The following is a 15,848-nucleotide window of genomic DNA, read 5'->3' as shown; positions in this document are numbered from 1 at the left end:
CTCTTGCAAACCGGTAGGATTCTGTTTAGAAATTGTAAATCGGTCAAAAATGATTCCAACTACTCAAAGCTGTTAATTATTTTTTGGGTGTAATGCATTTCTCGGTGGTTTGTTGTAATCTGCGACTGGTTATGGTTGAAGTGTATGGTGATACATGGTGCATGTACTTTGTTTTCTTATCTGTGATGCGCCTTTGTCCTTTAAATTTTAAATCGCTCCACTCATTGAGTAGTAGGGGAATATTAGGATGTCATTTTGAAGTTAATTGATAATAAATGTGTGCAGGCATTGACAGATTAGTTCCCTATGCTCATGCGTGAGAGGAGATGGTGTAATGCATATTTGCAGTGGGTGGAAAATAAATAGTCGTCGCTCCTTTCCTAATGTCTTCGTGAAATAATATCAACGTTAGTACTGCATTGTGTTACGGTGGGGAAGCAGTTGCCGGGGTCATAGGTCTTTGGTGGATATGCACCCATTTCGTGGTCGTTAGGATGTGCCGTGCCCGTAAGGCCCGTTCGCACGAGCAGCTCCCTCCCCTCTCCCCGCCGACCACGCCCCCGTGCCCTCCGCCAGGCAGCAGCCTCCCCGTCGTCTTGTCCTTCAGGCTCTCCGGCCGTCCCGGCCCTCTTCTTGTTCATTCACCGATCCCATCGCTTCGATTTTCGTCCATTCTTCATCTCCCTCCGTGTCGCCCTTTGTCACGCGCGTGCCTCCCCCAACCCCGTCCATCCCTGCATCCAATTTTAAGATCATTTCATTTTTCGACCCTCCGGCCCCCGTTTCTTGCTCGCCGCCTCCTCTTAACCCTTGCTTCCTCCTCCCCCGCAATCCTTTTCCTCCCCCGACCCTATTTCCTCATTCCCCTCGGTACCTCGCGAGCCCTCTTCGACCCCCCTCCCCCCGCCGTCGCCCCTGCCTGCCTTCCCCCGCCTCCCTCAGCCCATCTCCGCACAGGTGGCCAGCCTGTCGACAGTTTGCGGGGTGGGGTAGTATCGATCGTAGCGGTGAAGGTTGGACATTTTCCCGAATGTAATTGTATGTTCCATCCATTCCTCCACCCTCCCAAATGTTGAAATCTTTTTCGATGGCCACCTTTCTTTCTTCCATCGATTCCTTGGGATGTCCGCGCGTGTGTGTGTATCGTGTCTGTGCATTTGCATTCCCACTCACCCTTTCGGAATTCCCTCCCCCCCCTACCTTAAAGTGCCCGCCCCACCCCACCACCCTCTCTTCCTCCCCCGCGTGCAGCAACGAGAGACGTTCATTCGCCTCCGGGCGGTGGTGCATCCTTTGGTGCTCGCGGGGGATGTGCGCCCGCCCCTCCCTCTCCTCGGGAGCCTTGACCTTCCCCCATCGCACTCGAGCCGTTCTTCTCTCGTTGCATGCATCGCCCCTGCCATCGCATCGTCCGCATCCATTGTTCACCTCGCGGCCGCTCAAGCAGCATCCCCCGCCGCGAGCATGCTTTCCGGCGCCGTGCGTCCTTGTTTTTAACGATTGGCTCCCGTCGCCGCGGGATGATCCCAATCGAGAGCGGACTCCCTCCCGTTAGCACGGAGACCCCTTTCTCCTCTCCCCGGCCGCGGAATCGGGGTCACGTCTCTCCGTTGCCCTCGTCTAGACACCTCTCTCAAACCACCGCCCTGCCCCCTACTGGCTCTGGCTAAACTGACTTGAGTCGCCCGCCGGTATATCCCGCGAGACCAGGGGTCATCCTCGGGTTCCAGTCACGTAGGAAGCGCATCCTATCATGCCTGGCCTCTCCCGCACATCCTAGACCTTTGCTCCCGCGGGGACGATTGGAGTGAAAATGTTTTCTCAGCAACCCCTTGCTTGGTTTTGCTTCTGGTAGATGTGTTCCCGCCTCGGATTCAATATCGGTACAGTGTTCCTTGTATCCTGCAGCCGGTCAGCGGTGAGGCCTCCCAGGACATTCTGCCGCGGAAATTATCTCTCTTAGTCTCACCTTTCTGTCTAAATAATTAGTGAATGCCGTTTAGTCCGAAGGAAAGAGTAGTAGGTGCCGTGCAAGAAACCTGTATATGCGGCGTGCGTGTGTGTGCTTATTTACAGAACCTAGGCAACAGAGACAAACTTCCGTGGCACCGGCGATGTGATTTATTATGATGCTTGAATAATTGGCTTTCTATTATATTCATCCATACTACAAGTGCACAATTGGTATCAACTATTTTTTTATTTATTCGTGAGAAACGTGGGAGATCCGCTACGAATGAGGCTTTGTGTTGAATTCTGTTTTGGTTAATTTCAGGCCTTCAAAGTATATTGTCGAAGCAAATAATCTGTACAATTCTGGAGTGTATATTTCTTTTTATAATTGGAAGGCAATCTGAAGATTTTAAGATTTTCAATTCAAATAAAATTTTATGAATCGATATAAACCAAAATTTGATGTTATGGTTCCTGCCATGAACTCAAAATTTATGGAGTACCTTAGCAATGTTTTATTATGAGAAGGTAATTACCTGTTATAATCTGTTCTATGTAATGATAATCAGTGATGGGTAAAGTATTGAAAAAATATAATCGGTCTCATTTGTTATAATACTGTCAAATTTGCAATTAATCACAATTTCAAATTACTCCTTGAAAATGTAATCAGTAGGACAACAACTACTTTTAATTTTGCACCTGTACATGGTGTAATCACTGTCAATGTTTTCTCAAACAAATAGCACTAACATGCGAACTAGCATTTATTATTTGATACCATTACAGAAATCAATGATTAAAATGTTTGATTTAGTTACTTAAGGCATAAATAAATATTTTTAATAAAAAAACACCTGCAGAAGAGGTTAATGTTGTTGGAACTGCCTTTCAACCACTGTGCGTGGAATTATAATTTTCATTTTTGACTGCTAGAATGAAACGATAACTCACACGAGCTTTGGAGCAGATTATAAGTAAAAATGACTTTTTAAATGTATGGATTGCATGAAAAAATTAGTTTGTTTAATCCCTTCCTTCTATAATGATATTAACCCATGTGGTGGTACAGGGATAGAAGTCCTGGATCTTTCAAGTTTGAATGTCAACAAACATTTATCAGAGAATTTGCATATAATGTTTTTTAGGCGTTTGTATAAATTATATCTCTGTGAATAACACGAATAGGCGTTGTAAAAGTGGCTCTTGTCTTTTCATCGGTTGAAGTGCTGCAATTCTGCTGACGTTTTGTAGAGCGAGCCGCCCTCCATCCATTGATGAGGTTTTTCTCCCAATCGTCGGCTGTGAAGCAGTTTAGGCTCTATGGAAGACCGTAATAGCCTTTACAGCAGAGAGTAGTAAGGAAAGCGTAGGATGTTTCCTTTCACACCTTGTGATACTAATGCTCTGCATTATGATTTGCTGGGTTTGAGTATCCTTCAGAAGTACAATAATTTTACTTTTAAGAGACGTTGCCATGTTTCCACGGAATTTATATTCGGACGACGTACTTCGTTGTTACAACAGTTGTTACATTTTTAAGCATTTTCTAGATTTTTTTTACAACGAAACGCGTCTTACGAAAATACATTCGTTGGAAATATTTCAATCCATTATTTAACTAATATTAATAACTTCTACCACGCCGTGCCAGATATCATGCAGCATAATAATTTTTAGCGCTTGCTCGTATTTATAGCTGAGTATTGCAAACTGTATTTTGTTTCACTCACAGAAAACAATTTATACAAAGTTTTACTCCGAAAATACGAGTTTTTTCGATTCAAGTTTTCAAGGTATAATATACATTAATAATTATCATGTTTGAGGCCGCGTATCGTAATTACTCATATTTATTTGTGTTGCCCGCCGCTTCCTTGCTCTTAACCGGAGAGGAAACATTTGAAAAACACCATTAACAGATGTGGTCATTTGTTCCTTAAATTTGTGTATAGGATGGTGGAAACACTTAAGGAAGGGTGCAGAGAAGTATTTGGGGTCGGTGGTGCCTAGAGGAATGAGATGAATTGACGCCCCATCTGATGGACGCGACGCAATGCTTGGAAGTTTCCTCCAAGCAGAATCCAAGTGGGGTTCTCCGGAGACTATTCTCAAGCTCATTGGTTTGAGCTCTCCTATTGTACGCCACTACGGTCTGTTCCTCGATTTCTTAGTATCCTCGCAAGCGTCCGACATAAAAAGAAACATGCAACGAAATTTTTTTTCTACTGTTTATGTTTGTATTTCATTGTGACTCGCATACATCGATATGCGTCCTCTCTTAACGTTTATGTGACAAGTGATTGTTGATTTTGCTATGATCATGTTAATTTGAAAAGGCACAAGTGTGCCTACTTTCCCTTCATCTTTTGCGCGAATGACGGGAATTTGTCATGGGTGATTGCAAATATCGAACTTTTGGGCCTGACGATCTTTGATGAAATTTGTAATTACGAAACGCGTCTCACTAATGTCGCGGATTTCGCAACGGTCAAATTATGAGCGTGCTGTAAAAATATTACTTCTCCTTGGTTTATTTTTAATGCCAAAAAATCATTTGCCGTATCTTCGGCGAATAATCTTCATGACCATCATTGTGGTTATATTTGTGATTTACACGCTTCCCAAGTGAAGGAGGGGCCAGTCTGGTTGTAATAGCAGCAATCGTTTGGGGGGGAGGGGTCCAAAACGAGGGTGGAAAGGTTTTGAAAAACAGGGTACTAAGTAGAGGGTTTTTAACTAATTTTAACGCTTTTCATAATCGAAAAAAACTCATTTGTCAAAGAAATCTTTTGTAAATTCATGATTTTTCAACATATTGTTTTCTTTTATGAAGAAAATAAATTGTTTTCATATTTCGAGAGGGGAGGAGGTCCGGACCTCCCCACACTCTACGCCACTGAATAGTAGTAACTAGGAGTAAAGCATTTTTAGTTTTCATTCAAACCTGTCTTGTGATTGTGCATTTGTGATATTATGGACTTATAGAGCGTTGGTAAAGGCCTCGATTCCGCGACCCGCTCAATTCTAATGATATCTCTTCTTTCGAGGCTAATTCTACCGACTTCTACCCTTCGTGGTGGAACATAGTCACTTAATAGTGAGTGATTCGTCAAGGAGGAATGTCTGGCGGTGGTCCATTCTTCGTTAGGGATCTTGTAAGGAATCTTCACCCGCTCCCTGGTTTCATATGATGATTTGGATACATGAAGTGAAAACACGGAAAAACCACTGTCACGGGAAGTTAAATCATTCAGGACATTTGCGGAGGAGGAATTTCGCTGAGCCTTCCGGCATCGCGGGGATTGTTGCTCGGAGTTGTTAAATACTTCACCCTTCAGCCCTCCTTTAACATTATACCCTTAGTTCTGCAGCCAGACGCTACACCGAATGAAAGGAATTGTTTCGGTCGTTAAATGGTGGAAGGTATGCATGATTATACCTGTCAGTTGTAATTTTTAATACTGTGGAAGACGCAAAGTCACCATAGATTGTTAAGTTATTGGCGCAGCAGTCACTCCATTCTATCCGAGTGAGAAGGTCGCAGTGGTGTCGTTTCGATCTCAATAATATTGCTTTGTGTAGCCATCCATTTCACTCTCTGATTTCGTTATTCATTAATACGCATGTTATTTATATATGTGGTGTAATAATCCAGCCTAAAAATCCATTATGTGGGTATAACGTTTTTGACATTGCAGACTTGCAAACCTTAGACTTTCCCCACGTTCCTTATCATAGGTATTATAATAGCAAATCTTGCGTTCGATCTTTTATTGCTGCATCGAAATGAGAGTTTTGTCTCATTGAGCCCGGTTGACGTGGTGGCAAGAGTGTCAGCGTCCAACCCATTCGGTCCGGGTGCGAATCCCGTCGGGGGCAGAGATTATTCAGGGAATGCCCAATCCATGCCGGATTACTTTGTATAGGGCGCTTCAAGTTCAGCTCTCCGTCCGTGGGATGGGACGTTCAACCGTAGTCCCCTTGCCGTCCTCTCGTCAAGGGAAGTCTTAGGCCGACGCCGCTTTTCCCCTACACTCTTCCTTTCCTCCCTATCCCTAATGGCCACACGCAGTTCATGTGGTCTCGTAGTTTTTGAGTTACGATGTGCCCCCGTCGCCAATTCCTCCGCATGTCGAGTGACCTTGCGGCCGAATGCGCGCACCCCCGGCGACGCCCGGACCCTCGCCGTCTGAGGACACGAGGAGGCCTCCCTCTCTCTCTCTCTCTCTCTCTTCTTTCTCCTCCCCTCCTTCCCCCTCCCCCGCTGTGCGCTGCGCCCGGCGTGTGGTCGATTGCGCGCCGCCGGGAGGATGATGCTCTCTCTTTCTCCCAAGGAGCGTACTTTTCCCTCTTACTATCTCTCTCTCTTTCAAATGTAATTCATCGGGCCGCACCTCTCGCCACAAAGACTACCATTGATTGTTTGAGAAGGGGTAAGCATCCAGACCACGAATGGAACGTTTATTTGGTAAAGTAATTTCAAGTGCATAATGTGTAGCTGAAAACGAGGGAAAGTTGAAAAGGTTACATTTTCCTCTGCTTGGTAATATTTTTCATAAAAAAATAGCCATTCGCATCGATGAAGGGACATAGCGACCCGAAAGTCACGGGGAAATAGGTTGCAGATCGGGCTTTTAATCCAAATGTACTCTCGAGATGATGTAAATTAACAAATGTATTACTTTTGAAAAGATGTTCCTCGCGATTGTAAGTATTACATGGTAAATATCGAGAATTAATGGATCGATCTCTTACAATTTTGGAAAACGATTAAAATGCAGAGAAAGTGGGAGGAGCATGAATCAAGCTTCTCTAGGATTGACTGCGGCCTCCTGTAAATGTGTGTATTACCCTTGATGCTGTTTGTCAGTCCCCACAGTTCCTCGATCTACTTCGATTCCTTTGCAGCACTCCTGCCGTAGCTTTCGCTGCTCCGCCCAGCATCCCAACCTTTCGTTTAACCGTTCGTAACTTCGTGACGTGCACGTTGCATACGTTTAAGGATAAATCTATTTGGGGAGTACGGATTTTCCCTGAAATAGCGTTGGTTTGGTGTTGTGGTCTTGGTTCGTTGAATTGATGACTATTTTTCAGGAATTTATTGCGAGATTAATGCTTGACTCTAAAATTTTTTCACCGCCGTTGTAAACGTGAAATTTATTCGTTCTTGCGATCGTTGAATTCATGGAATTAGTTCCGTAATGAGTACAGCGTGAGGCGTATGTGTGGAAAATTAAGCTATATGTTCCTCAATTTACTATCCTTTCAATGCGGTATCTTGCAGTTACAGAATTCGTCGATTGTATTTTAAGGTTATTAATTAATTAGTGAAGTAGTCAGTGTTAGGGAAGTAGTCTTCCTGTCTGTTTTGATACGGTGATTAAATTTGGAGATGTAACTTGTTAACTTGTTAAATTCTTCAACAAATGTCTTATGTGAAATGATTCTGTTACACCGTTCCTAGATTTTCTGTAACTAAAAAAATCTTATTTTTTTATTTTTGGATAATCTTAGAAATTTAGATATTTCAGTGCATAAATGCGGTAATTGAATTTATGTATTGGACTTTTATTTTGTTAGCTGCGTTACTAGAAGGAGGAATTTGATGGGTTGTCCCTTACCTTTTAAATTCCCAGTCCTGCAATATTAGAATTTTTAATTTTTACCGCATGAAATACCTGCAATTTTAACATATCGCAAACTCTCCCAACCTTTGTACTGGAGTCCCTTTTTATTGATTTCATTATTCCTTTTTATCATGTCCCATTTTTTTGCCCGCTGGGTGCGTAAATTACTTCTTCTCCTAGGCTGTAAAAATTCTCCTCACTACTTCTTATGACATATTGAGAATCTTTATGTGAAATTCAAGGCATTATGTCAATTGATCTGTTCGACGTGATTGCGCGTCTACCATGTGCATATTTATATATTCGTTTTAACTGTCATGGCCATACATTGATTTTACACGTCTCTGTTTGCTGCAAATTGTGCCGTCTTAAAAATAAAATATTCTTGTCAATATTGAATTGAAATTTTAAAGTAACTAGTGAATTTGGTGGTTGTTTCAAACGTTTCATTAATTTAAATTTAAATTTCCAATATTTTTACGTCTTGGTATGAATTTCAGTTTCGATGGTGTGTTGCATCTGTGTCTAATAATTAATGCATTTTCTCTTGCTTTCCAAATACCTTCAGTTTTTGTGTTCGGGTTGAACTTTTCATGAACGGACATTTCCTGTTCAGCGTGGAGAATTTTTAAATTTTCCAGTTTTAGGCATTCTTACTTTGAAAAAGGATTCAACCACAAAGGCACCGATGAATAAAAAAAACGTAAACAAGACGATTTTTTTGTGCAGAAAAATTCTACTGAAAAGCATTGCTACCAATTTTTGATTTAACCTTCTAAAATATCCAATATGAATGTTATTGTCAATAAAATCCATAGATAATTTTTTGTTTTGCCATTTATATCAATATCTTTAGCATGGTTGTGTGAAAGTGCCCTTGAATGAGAGAAATTTTCTCTTCTTGTTTTGCTGTAGTATTCATTATTTTTAAGATATTTACTTTACCCCTTATATTTACCTATCGTTAATTCACTTTGATTTTACACCACCTCTTTAAAAATTGATGGCTTCGGTGTATTTTAATATTTCTTTTTTTAGCGTATTTCCCTTCTGATTTTCTTTTCTACGATTTTTGTCTTTGATGTCCTCATTGGGATTGAGCTATTCGACTCGGTTAGCATGCCCGAATCAAATGTTTCTTCTTATCGTTGGGGCTTTTCTGTGAGCGCATAAATTTCCATTTATTCAATGTGCGCCGTAATCACAAATTCCTCAGCACCGCTGCCTTACACTTGAGTCAAATGCGAATTTCCAATTTGGAATCTGAGTGTTCCCCGATAGTCATTCGGCCTGGAATTTCTTCCTAGCCTTCTATCTCACCTACTCAATGCTACCGCAATCAGTCGCATTTTCACCACCGAATAACATTCCAAGGACATCTATTTTGGTCTTAGTCTGCTTAAAGATATCTCTCTCGCTTGTGACTTTCTGCATTAGTGGTTCTTCTGTATTGTTTGAAACCATTTTGATATTTAATTGTCAAATTATTTCGCTTGATTTTGGGCTGTTTGGAGCCTAACAGTTGTAGACTACCTGGCAGCTGATCTAAGGATCCCAGGTTCAAGTCAGAGTGGAGCCTACGGAACCCGAAGTAAAAGGCGCAGTATCAGGAGATACATACCTGCACTACGCACTGAGCGTGTACAACTTTCTTCTTCCTAGTCTTACGAGGAAAAGGAACGACGAAGTGCTGGATATGGTTGGCGAGGAGAGGCAGCTTTTAGATGAGGTACGGAGGAGACAGAAGGCATGGATGGAGTTAGCACTTAGCGGGGAGGGGATGTTGAAAATGGTGTTAGAGGGTAGAATGTTAGGAAAACGAGGGAGGGGAAGGAAAAGAATAGGATTTTTAGATAGATTGAAAGGGAGTAGGCCTTACAGTGAATTGAAGAAGGTAGCGCTGGAAGGAAGGGGAGGCTCCCAGATCACTTCTTTAGTTCTCCATGGAAACCTACTTTGATCGGTAGAATACTGTAATAATAATAGCACTGTGCGCTACCTTCACCTATGCAAGCCAACTAACGGGTTAATGTACTGAGGGACTCAATGTATCTGATCCGTCAGGTCTATAATGCTGCAAGTATTGTTATCATCAAATTGTTCATGTTTTGCTTTTCTCTCAGATTGAATATCGAACTTATGACGGCCATTTCAATGAAGTAGTAAGAAATGTGGGGAGTTAAGAGAACTCACTCGATAGTTAAGAAAATATTTTTGAAACGATTTTTTTTCATCTGTTAATGCGATACAACTGGGAAGGGTTAGGTCTTGGGAAAAGTATAATTTTGATGGTCTATAATGGAGCAAGTTAATATGTAAATTCACTATTTTAGCGATTTATTCAGGTATTTAAAAAAGGAGGTCAATAGTCCTCAGCATAAAGTTTTATTCGACCTATTTAGCCGCTTTTACGTTATCCTGAGGTCGTTTGTGCAACCTGAAATGATTTGTTACTTAAAAAAATGTGAATGAGAACTGATGTGTGTAAAGTTCTCATTTTGCTCGAATTTGATGGATATTCCGCGCCTGAAGCTACAACGTATTGGCACCGTAGTTGATGCACAAGTGATTCCAGAGTGATGAGTCCCCCCCACCCCCCTTGCTCCCTCTGAAGCCCCCGCCGAGTGGTTTGTTGGGCGTCAGCTTCCTCCTCGGCCACGACCTCAGGCTAAATAATGAAACAAGCTATAAGGAGCGGTATGCGCGCGAGGTCAAAATTGGTATGGAAAAAACCTTAGATCACGTAGTGGATGTGATTTGCTGACTACGACGATATTGTTTATTTCGAATGGAAATGTTATCTCCAGTTAATTAATACCAAGAAGTCTTCAGTCTTAAGACCTACCCCTTTCGATGCGTAACTCTATAGCAAATGAAACCGTAAAATCAAATATGTTTTCTTTATCTCTGAATTAGTTGTATTCCCTATCCATATTTCTGACTACTTTCTGGAAGTAAGTAAATATAAAATTAGAAAAATTATAAATATAACCTGTTTTCGACTGTCAGCTATTATTGGGCAACATATGAACTGCGACACTAATGTAACCAGAAAAAATATAGAAATTGGATAATAGTGTGGGGAATAAACAGTTCGTATATATTCTTTGCTCTTAACCAGGTTTTGTAGCAATAAAGCTATTTTAATTTTTTTCTCTAATGGTATCTGTTGCTGCGGAACATTTGTCGATTACTTCCTCGTTCCTCCATTCCCCCTTCACTGCCGCTTCAACCCCTCTTTTTCAGACCATCTAATTCTTTGTAGGGTTAGAGAAATAAAAATAAATCAAAAATAAAAAGTTTCCCATCGACGAAACACCAGCGGCCCATGCATAAGGCGTAAAAGTAGCACAGAATCGGTTAACAACTCGGCATGAGCTCCTGACGTCATCAACTTATCTGCCAAAGGGTTAGGGCCGTTAATTTTTGGTCGCGGAAAGCTCGAGAACCAGGCGACGGATCGTAAAACTGAGAATCACGGGTCTCCTGATTTTTTAACCTCTATTATAATCACCAATTTAAAACAAAAACTGTCGAACGGAATCGCTAAGCGTCGACCCAATGGTTAGAGAGGACATTAACACCGCGTGTATTTTTTAAATGAAATAATATCCTCCCTTTGAAGGCCGTCAATCAAATAGTGGCCCCGACGAGCATCAAGAGAAATACAAATGCGAGACCATCACACGAACAATTTCCTCACCACTGGAAACAAAGTTTATAATTCTATAAACAATTACAATTCTAGGTTAACTTAAATTCCAACTTACTTCCCATAGCGTAACACGTTCGCAGCCAAGTTCAATAAATTTGAATATTCGAAACAAGTTTTTCTCCTGTTGATATGAGAAAATTAGTTTAAAAGAATAAAATTTTAAAATTCATTTCCTTAAGTGGTGTCTGTATTTAAATGGACTTTCAAAACTGCACCGTCTGATTTGCCGAACCATGTACGTTACATCTCCTCACCACGTCATACGTCCACTTGTTGCCCCTCTGATCCTTAATACCCCCCCCCCCCCCTCTGTGTCGCCACTATCATCTCAGTTTCCCTCGATTCCCACTTCGCGCAAGCAGCCGATGCGTCTTTTTGGCTCTAACTAAAATGTGGTCGTACACTCAAACCTGAAGCCTCAATTAGCTGAATAGATGGCAAGGAAAGAAAATTTTCGACGAAAAAAGCCGATACTAATCAGCCATTCGTGAGAGAATGTAAGATAAGAAAACACAAAATTTGGCGCCCCTTTTTCATGAGCCGATGACGTCATTTGAGATATTTCTTTCGCAGAGGAATATCGATTAAGCGGTCTTTGAGGTTTGTATTTCAAACTCTGGATACAGAATTTGCTATATGGTTGTAGAGCGTTGGCTATAGTGTTCACTAAATGCTTTCAACTGGTCATTTAGTTAGGGAGTGCTGAGCGGGGAGGGGGTGTTGAAAGCAGAGGGAAGAATGTTGGTTAGCGGCGGAGAGAATGGGGTTTTTAGATAGAGACAGATGGTGTAGGCGTTATTGTGAATTGAAGAGGGAAGTCCATGAAGGGATGGCTGACTACCACAATACTTCGTAAATACCTACTCCATGCAAATCTATCTTAATGAGCAGAATACTGAAATGAAAAGTGAGAATAATCCATCCATTTTTCAACGCAGAGATGGTGTCCGCCGATATGACCATAAGAATCCCCGACTTTTGCAAATTAAGGCCGGTTTATATAAAACTAATTAGCAGTAAATATGTATTGGGAATTACTAGCAAATAAGCTTCACGGCTTCGAGGCGTTCATAGAAAATAATAATAGCGTGCACTCGACGCCATCTATTATACTTCTGCAGGACTATAACAACAAACTGTCGCAAATTGGTTTTCAAATTGATTTGAGCTGTTTCTTAAGCCTGAATCACACGATCATTTTTTTTCGTCGCGATCACTTTTCCCGTCGTGAAAAGCAATCGCTCTAGTGATCATTTTTCTGAATCACACGGTCACTCAGGGTTACTCCCGCCGCTCGTTGTCATGGGATCCACATCAAGAAAATATATAGCGTGTTTGTTTATTTATGTCATTCCCACAATTGTCAAACGCTGCGCTGCAATCACACCATACGGTCATGCGTTCCGATTGGCTGATATGGGATTTTAGGGACGGTTTTAGCGACGGAAAAAGCCACCGGACGAGTGATGAAAAATAGCGATGGGAATCCTCATCGCGATCGCGAAAAACAATTGCCGGCGACGATCATTTTGCGAGTGATCACTCTAGTGATCCTGATAGTGATAAATTTCGCGATGAAAAAAGTGATCGTGTGATTCAGGCTTAATCTTCTCGTAAATTCAAAATGGAACAAACCACTTCACGTTATTTCTCGCGATAATTTCACCCGGTTCCGCGCTGATTTTTTTCTGCGAACGCCGTCATCGACGCATTTGTACTGGAATCTTGCTCTAAGTGCTCCGCACGGACGATTTAACGCTAATATTTTCCATATTGTCCGGCCTTCAGTCAGCGGGCACACTGGCTGTTGCATGTGCTCCCATCGGCGGCCCATGGCAGCGCGGGAGTTGATCAACTCGCTGCGAGTGTGTGGGGGCTGTGGATCGTCCTTAAAATACCTGGATCCCCCGAGGTCCCCCTGCCGCCTCTGTGGGGGAATGGGGGGCATGAATTTTATTCGCGTCCCCCGCACACATGTATGTTCTAGTAAATATAGCCCTGCTCGCTTCCTGCTCTTCGTCGTGGGGGAGCTGTGAATCTGCGCCCAGTGAATCCTCATAAGTCCACCAATCGTATTCTTATCCTCCCATGCCCGGTGACACTCCTGCCTTTTCCATATTCGTTATGTATCAACCGTACATTGTCACACATTCCTCATGTTGGTTCAACCCTTATCTGCATGTGTGAGTCCACATTTCTTAAGTTGGGTGTGTTCTGCGGTGATCCACGAAAAAGTCATCACTTTACCTCCACAACGAACTCACCTCTTATGGTGTCATTGAACCTGGTTTGTGTCCCCATTCGTTTTAATTTCATTGTGTTTCTCGAGTGATTTTCTCATATTTCTTTATGGTTATGACGTTCACACGGTAAAAATGTGGGAAACCCAGTCTTAATGCCGCCTAGATGAATATCGTTCTCTTTTAGCACTCCATGGCTAATTCGCCAAGAAGAAAGATGTGCTTTCATTTAAACTTTCCTCGAAAACTCATGTCATACCATGGATAAGTAAAATAAACGATGCTAATGGCAAACCTGTAAATATTAACTGGCTAGAGGGGGGGGCATGCCAACTTTAAAAAATCGGCGTTTATTAATGTAGAACCTGCCCGTTACATAACCTTGCTTAATGTCACCCAAGCATGGCTCTTACATATTTCATCGGTTTACTGACTGAGGAAACATCGATTACCACTCAATTTCGAAGTCACCCAATCATCTCTGGGCTTGTCTCCTATTCGGAGAGGTGATCTTGCTATTCTTGGGAGTTCTATTTCTGCTTTTTGCTCATCATACATGGGAAATGACCATAACCGTACTCCACGTCAAACTGAATTAAATCCTCTATTGCTTCGCGTGGAGGAGTTGTTTCAGCCATCCAGTATCTCGGCAAGAAGTTTCGGTCCTGAGTTAGCGATGCATTTTTTTCTCCGTCCACTTTTTAAGTATGAATTCGCTATTCCAGAATTTTGAATGTGATTTTTCCTTAGTTGTATTTTGTGGGTTCATGTGTGGTCTATCGTGAAGACCTATTGCCTATTCCCATCATTTAAGGCATGTTGTATTTTGATATTACTCATCTGTCCACAATAATGAGGACAAGTCCTCTTTTTTATTATTGGTCCTGGTCATTAGTGTTTTTATTTTTTACCTCCGTCATAGAATGTAATTATGTGAACAGTACCTTTTATTTCACTTACGGGTGAGGTTATTTTTAATTTCAAAATTTAAATGGATTGAAAGAATCTTTTGTAAGATAAATGTAAGTAATTAAGAAGGTAATGAGTTATAAGACAATCAGTGGTTTCTGATGTATTGAATTCTCGGATGGCGGTGGAGTGCGAAGGGTTGGATTCCCATCCCCTCGACATCCGACCCGTCCACAATCGGACTTCCCTCCCCCCCTCCACCTCATGAGAGCAGCTTTGCGTAATCTGTTTGACCATGCGTAGTGCGGCCGTGCGCGCGTGCCTTCTACTACGGAATGCCTCACTCGACTCCTCTCGGAGTGTTCTCGACCCTCCAATAGGGTAGTTTCCTTCATCAAAGAAAACGAAAGGCATTTATTGCGATTCGTTACCCACCATAAGTGTATTCATAATATACAAATTATTTGGTTTTAGAAATCCCAGTTTAGACGAATGGCAATGGCCAATTTTATCCTCATTTGAAAAAGGCCAGATTGGCGCCCAAGTATTGCCACTCCACGTGACGTCACAGGGACCTAGTTTCTATACGAATAGATAGGAGTTTTACATGGTCTGAGATTACCAATGCATGCATGAGGCACAGAGCTCAGGGAAACATCTCTTAATAATCACCTATTAAAAAAGCCTAAGGTCGGAAAGTTTCCTGGGTTTGATAAGGTATTAATAATCCTTATTTAAGCCAAGCGCTACCTGCTAGCATCCTGCGTCATATCAGCGCTCAAAGCCTCGCCCCAAGGGCACCTCACGCGGCGGAAGCGGGAACCAGAACGACGTCGCACGGCGTTTTCCCAGCATTCATACTTAGCCGTCGCGTTTTCGCGAACTTGAAAATTTTCACTTTTCATTTAATCGCGAAAAATAGATGTCGTCATTTAAAAATCTAAGAGCGTGAAATACGTACTTCAGGAGTAATAATCTTTCGATTTAGGCAATAAAAAAATAATAGGAAACCACCCTTTTCTGCTTCCCTGCCCTCGTAACCGAAAGGAGACGCAAGAGGCCCATTTCTCGTTGGACGTCGCTCTTACTGTTAAAATCGGCTGAAAATCAGCTCACCGAGGGCCATATTGCAGGACCTGACTCAAACTGAAGATGAGAAGGAGTTCGTATTTTAGGGTCTGACTTCAACTCCTCTCACTTGAACCAGGTGCGGTGTGTTAGAATTAAAAAAATAATGAATTTAAATTAACTATTATCATTCATGGTCTCCTGATGTATCAAAAACCAGAATTATTGGGCTAAAATATCACACGTGGAAGTATTTTTACGAGAGAAATTTCATTTTGAAATTGTGAGGCGGTGGCAGCGGACATCTTGGAACTGGGCGTCTTTAATTTGAGT

General features: G+C 42.0%; 1 protein-coding gene and 1 long non-coding RNA gene across 2 annotated transcripts in view; both read left to right on the top strand.

The window, feature by feature from the left end:
• LOC124156558 (guanine nucleotide-binding protein G(s) subunit alpha) overlaps positions 1 to 15,848 on the top strand; it is a 135,105-nt gene that overhangs the window by 647 nt on the left and 118,610 nt on the right. The gene's annotated exons all lie outside the window — the stretch shown is intronic.
• LOC124156559 lies at positions 1,298 to 2,547 on the top strand. The gene is made up of 2 exons (XR_006864345.1): positions 1,298 to 2,184; positions 2,276 to 2,547. It is a non-coding gene; the product is annotated as an uncharacterized LOC124156559 (long non-coding RNA).

This window comes from Ischnura elegans, chromosome 3 (genome assembly GCF_921293095.1).
Source record: "Ischnura elegans chromosome 3, ioIscEleg1.1, whole genome shotgun sequence".
Taxonomy (NCBI): domain Eukaryota; kingdom Metazoa; phylum Arthropoda; class Insecta; order Odonata; family Coenagrionidae; genus Ischnura; species Ischnura elegans.
Note: the sequence above shows the minus strand (reverse complement) of the source record. Positions and strands in the feature narration are given on the sequence as shown.